This window comes from Alexandromys fortis, unplaced genomic scaffold, assembly GCF_014885135.2.
Source record: "Alexandromys fortis isolate MF-2015 unplaced genomic scaffold, M_Fortis_MF-2015_v1.1 scaffold_472, whole genome shotgun sequence".
In the NCBI taxonomy this organism is placed as follows: Eukaryota; Metazoa; Chordata; class Mammalia; order Rodentia; family Cricetidae; genus Alexandromys; species Alexandromys fortis.
In genome coordinates this window covers 149196-158857 of record NW_026068342.1, presented here as the reverse complement: position 1 = coordinate 158857, position 9662 = coordinate 149196, and positions in this window count along the sequence as shown.

The following is a 9662-nucleotide window of genomic DNA, read 5'->3' as shown; positions in this document are numbered from 1 at the left end:
TTTATTTATGGCTAGAAACCAAATATGAGTGAGTACATCCCATGTTCCTCTTTTTGGGTCTGGCTTACCTCACTCAGGATAGTGTTTTCTATTTCCATCCATTTGCCTGCAAACTTCAAGAAGTCCTTGTTTTTTACTGCTGAGTAGTACTCTAATATGTATATATTCCATACTTTCTTCATCCATTCTTCAATTGAAGGGCATCTAGGTTGTTTCCAGGTTCTGACTATTACAAACAATGCTGCTATGAACATAGTAGAGCATATATTTTTGTTGTATGATAAGGTCTCTCTTGGGTATATTCCCAAGAGTGGTATTGCTGGGTCCAGGGGTAGGTTGATCCCGCATTTTCTGAGAAACCTCCACACTGCTTTCCAGAGTGGTTGCACAAGTTTGCATTCCCACCAGCAATGGATGAGTGTACCCCTTTCTCTACAACCTCTCCAGCAAAGGTTATCATTGGTGTTTTTGATTTTAGCCATTCTGACAGGTGTAAGATGGTATCTTAAAGTTGTCTTGATTTGCATCTATTTCTTAGTCCAGATGAGTTTCCCGAAACAAGCCACTCAGCCATAACCTTGTCAGTGAATCCTTTCATTTAGAAATCCAGTAAGAAAATGGTCTCCATCATCGTTCTCTAGACCTTCATAGGATCCTCCTTACTGAACTCCCCACATATTATACACATAGATAATAAATTCAGAGAAGTACTGGTATTTTCATTGCATGATATGAGGTTTGATGATGTTGATTTTCCACTTTCATAAAGTAGAGACATATGTATTTAAGGCAACAAAAGCAGGACACAAGTATACTATTTACACACCAGATTTGATTAGTTTCAGCATTTTTTCCATATTGTACAACTGAAGATAATGCAGCAAATAATGTCAGTGAGATTCGTTTTCAACCTTTATTTTTCTTTCAGTCACTGGAATAGATAACTATCAATGCAATGGGAATCTTTGATGTTTCATACTTTTACGAATCTTTGCTTTGTAGGTACAATACTGTATTAATAGTTGAATAATATTTTTATTGATGCTTTCCTACTTTGGTAGCTTCTATATTTTATCTAATATTCATGTTTTTCTCAACAAAAAGTAATAGAATTTTTACCTATTTTTCTTAAAAAAAAAAAAAACCCAGGACCAGATGGTTTCAATGCAGAATTCTACCAGAACTTCCAAGAGCTAATACCTATACTCCTTAATGTGTTTCATAAAATAAAACAGAAGAGTTATTGCCAAACTCTTTTTATGAAGCTAAAGTTACCCTGATATCAAAACAACACAAAGATTCAACTGAGAAAAAGAATTACACACCAATCTCATTCATGAACATCAGCGCAAAAATTCTCAATAAAATACTGGCAAACCGAATCCAAGAACACATAAAAAAATTATCCATTATGATCAAGTAGGCTTCATCTCACAGATGCAAGGATGGTTCAACATATGACAATCTATCAATGCAATCCATCATATAAATAAACTGAAAGAAAAAACCATATGATCATTACATTAGATGTGGAAAAAGCATTTGACGGAATACAGCACCCCTTTATGATAAAGGTCTTGGAGAGATTAGGGATACAAGGTTCATGCCTAAGTATAATAAAAGCTATATACAGCAAGCTGACAGCTAATATCAAATTAAATGGAGAGAAACTTAAAGCATTTGCATATAATCAAAAACAAGGCAAGGCTGTCCACTCTCTCCATACCTCTTCAACATAGTTCTTGAAGTCTAGCAATAGCAATAAGACAACATAAGTAGATCAAGGGGATTCGAATCAGAAAGAAAGAAGTCAAACTTTTGTTATTTGCAGATGATATGATAGTGTACATAAGTGACCGCAAAAACTCTACCAAAGAACTCCTACAGCTGATAAACACCTTTAGTAATGTGGCGGGATACAAGATAAACTCCAAAAAATCAGTAGCCCTCCTATACACAAAGAACAAAGAAGCAGAGAGGGAAATGAAAGAAACTTCACCTTTCACGATAGCCACAAATAGCATAAAGTATTTTGGGGTAACTCTAACTAAGGAAGTGAAAGATCTATTTAACAAGAACTTTAAGTCTTTGAACAAAGAAATTGAAGAGGACACCAGAAAATGGAAGGATCTCCCATGCTCTTGGATTGGTAGGACCAATATAGTAAAAATGGCAATTGTAGCAAAAGCAATCTATAGATTCAATGCAATCCCCATCAAAATCCCAACAAAATTCTTCAAAGACCTTGAGAGAACAGTAATCAACTTTATATGGAAAAACAAGAAACCCAGGAGAGTGCAAACAATCCTATACAATAAAAGTACTTCTGGAGGCCTTACCAAACCTGACTTCAAACTCTAATACAGGGCTACAGTAATGAAAACAGCTTGGTATTGGCATAAATATAGAGATGTTGATCAATGGAATCAAATCAATGACCTGGATACTAATCCACAAACATATGAACATCTGATTTTTGACAAAGGATTATACAATGTAAGAAAGCATCTTTAACAAATGGTGCTGGCATAACTGGATGTCAACCTGTAAAAGAATGAAAATAGACACTTATCTATCACCATGCACAAAACTCAAGTCCAAATGGATTAAAGACCTCAATATTAATCTGACCACACTAAACCTAATAGAAGAGAAAGTGGAAAGTAGTCTGCAATACATGGTGCACAGGAGACCACTTCATACGTATAACCCCAGTAGCACAGATAATAAGAGCAACAAAGAATAAATGGGACCTCCTGAAACTGAGAAGCTTCTGTAAAGGAAAGGACACTGCCATCAAGTCAAAAAGCACCCTACTTAATGGCCTGATCTCCAAAATATATAAAGAACTCAAGAAACTACACATTAAATTTCTGAATAACCCAATTAAAAATGGGGTACTGAATTGAACAGTGAATTCTCAACAGAAGTTCAAATAGCCAAAAGAAACTCAAGATCATGTACAACTTCTTTAGTGATCAGAGAAATGCAAATCAAAACAACTTTGAGATACCATTTTACATTTGTCATAATGGCTAAAATCAAAAATACCAATGATAACCCATGCTGGAGAGGATGTGGAGTAAGGTGAATACTCATCCATTGTTGGTGGGAATGCAAACTTGTGCATAAACTTTGGAAATCAGTGTGGTGTTTTCTTAGGAAACTGGGCGTCAACCTACCTCAGGATCCAGCAATACCACTCTTGGAAATATACCCAAGAGATGCCAAATCATACTACAAAAGCATTTGTTTAATTATGTTCATAGCAGCAGTATTTGTAATAGCCAAGAACCTGGAAACAACATAGGTGCCCCTCAACTGAAGAATGGATAAATAAGGCGTGGCACATATACTTATTAGAGTTCTACTCAGCGGTTAAAAAAAATGACATTTTGAATTTTGCATGCAAATGGATGGAAATAGAAAACACTTTACTGAGTGAGTTAGCCCAGTCCCAAAACGATGAATATGGTATGTACTCACTCATTATTGGATTCTAGCCATAAACAAAGGACATTGAGCCTATAGTTCATGAGCCTAGAGAAGCTAAATAATGAGGTGAACTGAAAGAAAAACATATATTTATCCTCTTGGATATTGGAAGTAGACAAGATCGCTGGGAAAAAGTTGGGAGCATGGGGGTGGGGGTAGGTTGGGAAGAAGGGGAGATAGGGAGAAAGAAGGGAGAAGAGGAGGATTGGGGAGAGCTTGGGGGAATGGGATGTTTGAGATGGAGGAAGGATGGATATGGGATCAGAAAAGAAGATATCTTAATTAAGGGAGCCATTTTAGGGACGGCAAGAAACTTGACTCTAGAGGTGTCCCCAGGTGTCCAAGGAGATGTCCCCAGCTAAGTCCTTGCGCAGGTGAGTAGAGGGTGCCTGAATTGGCATTCCCCCATAGCCACACTGATGTATATCTTGCATATCACCATAGAACCTTCATCTGGTGATGGATGGAGATAGTGACAGAGACCCACATTGGAGCTCCCAAAGTCCAGAAGGAGGGAGAACATGAGCTAGGAAGTTAGGACCACAAGGGGTGTGTCCTCCCACTGAGATGGTGGGATTGATCTAATGGGAGCTCACCAAGGCCAGCTGGACTGGGACTGAAAGAGCATGTGATCAGACTAGACTCTCTGAAATTGACTGACAATGAGGGCTGACTGAGAAGCCAATGATAATGGCACTGGGTTTTGATTCTACTACATGGACTGGCTTTTTGGGAGCCTAGTCTGTTTGGATGCATACCTTCCTAGGCCTGGATGGAGGGGGGAGGGCCTTTGACTTCCCACAACTCAGGGCACCCTGACTTCTTTTAAGACTGGAGAATGAGGTGGGAGCAGAAGGGGCGAGTGGGAGGGAAATGGGAGGAGGGTAGGAGGTGGGTATTTTTAGTAAATAAATAAAAAATACTAAAAAAGATGAGGTGATGTTTGATTCCCCTTTGTATGTTGTGAATACAATTTGTTAATGGGTAAATAATCTGCCTTGGCCTGTGATAGGATAGACTATAGCTCGATGGGAAAAACTAAACTGAATGCTGGGAGAAAGAAGGCAGAGTCAGGATAAGCCATGTAGCCCCACAAGAGACAGATACCAGATGGAGCTTTTCTCAGTAAGCCACAGCCTTGTGGCAATATACAGATTAGTATAATTGGGCTATATTAATATGTAACAGCTAGCCAATAAGAAGTTAGAACTAATAGCCCAAGCATTTATTTAAATAATATAATTTCTGTGTGATTGTTTTGGGAATCTGATTGGCTAGGAAATGGAAAAGCAGCCTCCTACAACAAATCAACTTATATCATCCTGTAGAAAATACAAATTCACATGGATCAAAGACCTCAACATAAATTCAGATAAATTGAATCTGACAGAAGAGAAAATGTGAATTAGTCTTGCAGGCATTGGAAAACGAAACTACATAATGAATATAACACCAGTAGCAGAGACACTGAGATCAAAAATCAATAAATGGGACTGTTTGAAACTGAACACCTTCTTTAAGGCTGTTAATATGGGAAAACAGCATTATACATAATGGTATATCATTACCAAATCCACATTTTACAGAGGACTGATCTCTAAAATATTTAAAGATCTCAAGAAGGTAGACATCAAACTACCAAATTATCCAATTAATAATGTTGTACAGATTTAAAAAGAATTCTCAACAGAAGAATCTGAAACGAGTGAGATACACTTAAAGAGTTATCCAATATCTTTAGCTATCAGAGAAATACAAATCAAAATGACTCTGAGATAGGCTCTTACACCTGCCAGAATGGCTAAGGTAAAAAACGCTAACGACAGCTCATGTTGGAGAAGATTTGGAGTAAGGGGAACACTCCTTCACTGGTGGTACGAGTGCAATTTTTTTAAAATTTATTTTTCCATTAAAAACTTTACACTCCCTCCCCTCCTCCCATTCCCCTCCAGCTCCCCAACTCACCCTCCTTTCTCCTCCTCCCTCCTTAAGAGAGGGCAGGGAACCCTGCCCTGTGGGAAGTCCAAGGCCCTCCCCCCTACAGCCAGGTCTAGGAAGCTTTGCATCCAAATAGACTGGGGTCCCAAAGCCACTACATGCAGTAGAAAGAAGTCCCAGTGCATTTATCAGTGGCTTCTCAGCCAGCCCCCATTGTCAGCCACATTCAGAGAGTTCTTTTTGATTGCTTGCTCATTCAGTCCTGGTCCAGCTGGATTTGGTGAGCTCCCATTAGATCAGGCACACTGTGTCGGTGGGTTGACCAACCCCTCTCGGTCCAGACTTCCTTGCTCATCTTCTCCCTTCTTCTGCTCTTCAATTGGACCTTGGGAGCTCAGTCTGTTGCTCTGATGAGAGTCTCTGTCTCTATCTCGCTTTGTCACCGGATGAAGATTCTATGGTGATATTTGAGATCAGTGTGATAGTGGGGCAAAACCAGTTCAGGCACCCTCTCCTATGCTGTCTAAGGACCTAGCTGGGGACATCCCTGTGGACATCTGGGATCCCCTCTAGAGCCAAGTCTCTTGCCAACCCTAAAATGGCTCCCTTAATGTAGATATTTTCTTTCCTGCTCCTATATCTGCCCTTCCTCCATCTCCACCCTCCCACTCCCCCAAGCTCTCTCCAGTCTTGCTTTCTCCCTTCTCTCTCCCCCTCTTTCCTTCTCCCACCCCACACCCACCCCTACATTGTGGTGAATGTGGTACATTTACACAATGGAGCATTACTCAGTGATAAATAACAATGACATGAACTTTGAAGATAAATGGATGGAGCTGAAAGAAAAAAAAATCCCGAGTGAGGTCCAGAAAGACAAGAACAGTATGTACCCAATCATAAGTGGATATTAGATTCAAAGCAAAGGATAACTAAGCTATAATTCCCAGCCTCAGAGAAACTAGATATCAGCAAGGACCATAAAAGGGACACATTTATTGCCCTGGGAGGGGAGATACATGAGATTTTCTGGGTAAACTGGGCAGAGGCAATAGAGAGGAGGAGATGAGGATTGTGAACATGAAGGATCATTATGGTCAATTTGGGGGAAGGAGGACGAAAGAGAGCAATGAAAGTGATATCTTTTTTTTTTTAAATATTTATTTATTATGTATACAATATTCTGTGTGTATGCCGGCAGGCCAGAAGAGGGCACCAGACCCCATTACAGATGGTTGTGAGCCACCATGTGGTTGCTGGGAATTGAACTCAGGACCTTTGGAAGAGGAGGCAATGCTCTTAACCTCTGAGCCATCTCTCCAGCCCTGAAAGTGATATCTTGATAGAGGGGACCATTATGGTGTTAGGGAGAAACCTGGTACCATAGAACCTCCCAGGATTCAAGGATGATCTCAGTAAAGGCTCCTAACAATAGTGGAGGGAGTACCTGAACTGAACTTCTATAATCAGATTGGTACCTACCCTAATTGTCATCATAGAGACTTCATACAGTAACTTACAGAAGCATAAGCAGAGATCCACAGGCAAGCCCTGGACTGAGTTCTGTGAGTCCAATTGAAGAATGGGATAAGGGATTATATTGTCAAAGGGAGTCAAGATCATGTTGGGAAAACCCAGAGAGACAGCTGACCTGAGCTCATGGCAGCTTATGGTCTAGACCAACAGCTAAGGGGCCTGCATAGGACAGACTGAGACCTTATGTGTATGAATGACAGCTGTGTATTTGGTTCTGTTGTGGGGCCCCTATATGTCACACCAGGACCTATCCCTGGTGCATGGGCTGGCATGTTGGAATATTTCCTATGGTGGGATGTCACACTCTGCCTTGATGTAGGAGGGAGGAGCTTGGTCCTGCCTCATCTTGATATGCCTTGCTTTGTAGATTCCCATAGGAGGTCTTACCCTTTCTTAATGGAGATGAAAGTAGAGTACATGGGGGTAGACAGGGGTGGAGGGAGGGAATAGGAGTAGAGTAGGGAGGAGAAACTGTGGTTGGTGTGTAAAATAAGTTTACAAATTTATTAAAAACATTTTTATGTGTATTATATTTTTGCTTTATGTATATCTGCAATCACAAGCATGCCTGGTGCTTACAGATGCTAGAAGTGGAGTTATATATGTTTATGAGCTTCCATGTGCTAGGAGCTGTACTTTGCTCCTCTATGATGGCAATCATTGCTTTTAACCACTGAGACATAACTCCAGCCATTCCAGGTGGATGTTTTCAGAGGCAGATCTGACTGGTAGAAGGTAGAGAGCTAGAACTGGCTGGAACCCTAGCTGAAAGGGACAGTTTTGTTTGGCAGATTTTGACTACAAATTTGGGATGCTTACTTATTCCATATGAGACCATTGTTACTAAAACCTGTGGTCTAAAGCCAGTCACTGCAAGGGTTATTTCTACAAAGAGCACAATAGGGTAAGATGAGAGGCAGATGCTAAAGTAGTTTTAAATATGAGACTTCTTCAACAGAAAGTCCCTATGCTAGATACAGTATCTACTTGAAGGAACAAATAAAGACATGTGTTTAACCTTCCAGTAGTAGTCATTATGATGCATAAGAAAACACATGATTTCCTGTCTGGTATGTTTGCTTGGGGGCCTGGAAATTCTGCAGAAATTCTCCAAAGGCAGGCAGATTAATTCTAGAGTAAAATATGACTGTCTATTTGCTTTCATTTCCTAGACCATAATCCCCACTCCCTATTGATGATCAAGTTTAATATTTCTGAAGATCAGCTCAGTCCCTTTCACAGACATCTGAGAAGGCCTTCGGGGTGGAGACACTGGATATGTAGCTGTAGACAGATAGCTTGTGCTTCACATTTGCTAGCCATGATCTGTGTGAGCCTAATTTGGTCACTGTGCTTTCTGTCTCAGTATTCCAGTGACATCACATGTGGTAAATGAGTGTTGCCATAGCAATATCTAAGTGCAAATAAGGCCCCGACATTGGGACAGGACAGCTGTTCATATCAGCCATATCTGTTACTACTTACCTATAGGAGAGAGTTCAGTAGACTTAGTCCCTAAGGACATGCAGTCATGAGGAGAACTTGTGCTGTCCATTCCTCCCTTTGCAGATCATGACATTCCTGTGAAGTCTCAGAAGCCCATCAGAACAGTTAGCTAAGGGTTTGGGCATCTGTGCAGCTGTGTTCACTAGGCTGAGACTCAGAAGGACTTGCCCACATGACCTTGCCTAAATGTGGCTCTCATGGCAACACCGGCTGGTTCCATGAGGTAGAAGATTTAGACAACTGCTAAATTATTCTTCTCTGTTAGCTCTAGCAGGTCAGATTCCAAGCATGTTCACACTCTCCAAGCTCACCTGGAGGTGGGATTCTGTAAGAGTGACATGGAGACAGGACTTTTCGGTCATCAATCCCACTCTAGTAAAATTCTACAGTTCCATCTGCCTGACCCTTCTTGAATCGCAAGATTTTCTTAGGGATGCATTTATGCTGAGATCCACACAGTCTGGGCTTTTTTATCCTTTGGATGAGTTACCCCCCCCCACATCCTACTCTCAACAAGGTGGAATCAGTTCAAAGATTTAAACAATGCAGTTTGTGTCAACTGGGTGTGTTCTGAACTGACTGTTCAAACCCTAATGTGGGTAAGAAATAAAATAAAATGACATAAAACATTTTAAAAATCATGTATCCATCTGGATGTTGTTTAAAACAGCAAAGATTCATTGGTACACATTGTCTCTCTGCCACTGTGTCCATACAACAGGAAGCTTTCGTGGATAGCTATTATAGCTCTGAGGGTATATGCCTATCAACCACAGTTACCCAGTAAAAGTTCCTTTAAAATAATAAAATTTCCAGCTCCAGCATAAGTTGTCATCAGTGTTTTTGATGTTAGTCATTCTTACAGGTATAAGATGGAATCTCAGAGTTGTTTTGATTTGCATTTCTCTGATGACTAAGGATGTTGCACATTTTCCTTAAGTGTCTTTCAACCATTTAGATTCCTCTGTTGAGAGTTCTCTGTTTAGGTCTGTACTCCATTTTATTTTTATTAGATTATGTGTTCTTTTGGTGACCAATTTGTCACTGTGGCAATTTCTCAGAAAATTACAAAAAACCTCCCTCAAGACCCAGCAATACCACTTTTGGGTATATATTGAAAGGATGCTAAATTGTGCCACAAGGACATGTGCTCAACTATGTTCATAACAGCATTGTTTTGTTGGGAGAAA